Genomic DNA, 2,930 nt, shown 5'->3' on the forward strand with positions numbered 1-2,930 from the left:
AGTCCCAACTCGGGCCCTCGGGGTTTTAATGGTTTCACATCGATGTGAAGGAAACTTTGATAACGATTCCCTGATTTGATGGATATGCACCTTGCTCACTGCGAGCCGAAGTTTTTGATTGTGCCAAGGAAGATGGTTGCACCTAAAAAACTGCATTTTTATGTTGCACAGTTTGTGAATGGTCAATATAAGTCGACATGAGAAAAGATATAACCTCTATGCAGGAAGACTTGATTTTAAACTCTTATTACAACGCCTGAAATGAATTTTGAGATGGCAGAACCTCTATTTCACTTCTCGTATTTAATGGAAATACAGGGTGCATTCCAAAAGTAATACATTTCTTAAAAGTAGTTTATTGAACAGATTTGCACCAACACTTAAAATTCTTCAAAGTACTGTTCTTGGGCCTCTACACGTTTTTTTCAGCGACTCTGCCATGACCAATACGCGCCCTGGAAGTAGTCTTCGGGGACCTCGCGCAAGGTCTTCGTCATGGCTGATTAGATCTCTTGTATGGGCGATGTTAAATGGTAGCATGCAGATGTTAAATGGGTGGACCTAATGAGAAATTGGTTTACTTTTCTGAGTTGGGTCAGAGGACAGGCATTTTTTTTTAAATACTAGTCACCACGCCCTAGCTACAGCTTCCGCAGTCGACTCTTAAAAAAAAAAAATTAGGCATGACAGTCATTTGTGAAAATGTTCGGTATCTACTAAACTTTTTTTGAAAACATCTAGTGGGCCGAATGGCGACCTCCGCCTTGTGCCCTCTCCTTCTCCGACGCTAGATTCATGCATTGAATTAATACATCGCAGAACTCTTTAAATACTTCCGCAACGGAGGCGGCGCGTATTTCACCGGTATCTCTTCACTATTGCTATGCCGTTTCAACCTATTGCAGAGGCTTTTCCAGTACGCTATTCTTGGTGATGACCAAGTAATGGAGTCCGCCGACTGAAGAGTGTGCATTGCGGAAAATGATCGCATGTATTCTCCATCGGACTTGTAAATTGGTCACTCGACAGCTGCCATCGATCTCTTCCGTTTACCAAAATATGTTTATTACATTACCAAAGTTTAAAAGGAGTATTTAAGAGTAATTTTACGATGGCCACTTTTAGATTTAAATTTTATCCGTTTGATGTCGGTCTCAGCTTCAAACTTGAATATTCTCCGACCTAAAGCATGATATATCATCGAAGATATCTGAGAATTGCAATGCGGAACTTAAAGTTAAAAATTAATCCTTTTAAACCGAAGCAGTAATTGTAAATAATTATTGCAGCTCGCAACTGAAAACTGTTTGAAGAATAGGATGGTATGTTTATTAATTTTTTACTCTTTTTCTATCGTTTACGGACTTAATGATAACATTTCTAGATACCTGCTCTTCAATTAGTTACAATTGTATCCTGCTTAATTTCTTGGCACTAGACTCGCTGAAGATTTATCAGGTAAGGCCGCGAAGGACACTGGAAGAGTCACCTCAATCACACTCATAAAGGCAAAATTAATAAAAAATAAAACAACTGAACGAGTAAGTCAGGGCGATTCGCAAAGGTCTAACACACCCGAGTGATTGCGAACGGGAACTTGGGCTTTTTCTTTTTGATTTTTTTTTTTTTACTCCTGTGTGAGTACAACGGGTCCCTATCATAACATAACTATCCTTGCAAACCCTGAGTGTGTGTATGTGAATGCGATTCACGAGAGTGACTGTTATTCCTTAACACATCCTAGTGATCGTGTAGTTGTAACTTTCTTTAATTTGTTATTAATTTTGCCTTTATGTCTGTGATTGAGGTATACGTGGGTCACTGTTTCCCAAACACACCCAAGTGACCTAGTGTGTGTTCCCTATCTTTCCCCATACTTGTAACTTTTTTTACCTCCCCGCCCCTTTACAAACCTAGTGCCAATCAAGTTCACGATCTCGGCTATCTCGTTTTCATAGTAGATGAACTTAAACTTTATTTTTGAAGTTTTTGGGTAAAAGTTTTGCATTTCACGTGTGTGCTCAACTGAACCCAGTGTTGACATCAAATGGGTTTTAAAATCATTTCTAGCGTAGTTATTTTCCCGGTAGCCACCTCATCCTTATGAGTGAATTTTGTTTTTAGTTCGCATTGTTACATAATGGTCTAATGTTACATAATGAAACAATTTTCAGTTTGTGGCATACATTCCGTCACGGATACTGAATGGGCAGTGAATCAGGATCGACCAAATCGAGATGTTTGACAGGAAAATAAGAATGATTAGCAGGAGGAAGGGATTACGTGAATAAACACCGATCATCACCGTCGGTTAGGACCACATCAATAAGCAAAAATATAAAATGATCGTTTTTATGTAATAAATGTTAATAATTTAAAAAAAAAATATGGTAAGCGTACAAGATAATGTGTATGCATGTTAACGCGAATAAAAATCTGAGGTCAAAGTAAATAATACCGAATTCCTATATGCATTGGAGTCCAAATATTTTAGGAATCGGGTGCACGAAAAGAGGAATTTTTGACACTGAAAGTTTGGTATTTCCTGTCTGTCTACACTCAGTATAAAACATACAGATCCCATTACCCCAGTTCTATTTGGATGCCTATATATATCGACCACTTCGCATGCCTCACATTCACGAAGAAAACATGCGTGCACAAGCAAAAAAGTACCACACGCCGGATCGCGCGCAAAAAATATTTAAAAAAATGCGTGTACCCTTCAAAAGGGAGTGTTATCGGGGACGTTTCGCTCTGCACCGCGCTTCTCCCGAGGGTGGTTGGGGAGGATCGCACCACGTGGGTCCGTACGGTGTTTGAGGTAGAGGGGGTGTGTGTGTGGGAACTGGCGAGCGGGGAGACGATGTGGTGAGTGGTGCGGGAGGTAAGAAGGGGGAGAGCCTCTATAAAAGGCAAGTGGGTGGCGG

Source organism: Hetaerina americana, unplaced genomic scaffold (genome assembly GCF_022747635.1).
Source record: "Hetaerina americana unplaced genomic scaffold, ioHetAmer1.1.p SCAF_5, whole genome shotgun sequence".
In the NCBI taxonomy this organism is placed as follows: Eukaryota; Metazoa; Arthropoda; class Insecta; order Odonata; family Calopterygidae; genus Hetaerina; species Hetaerina americana.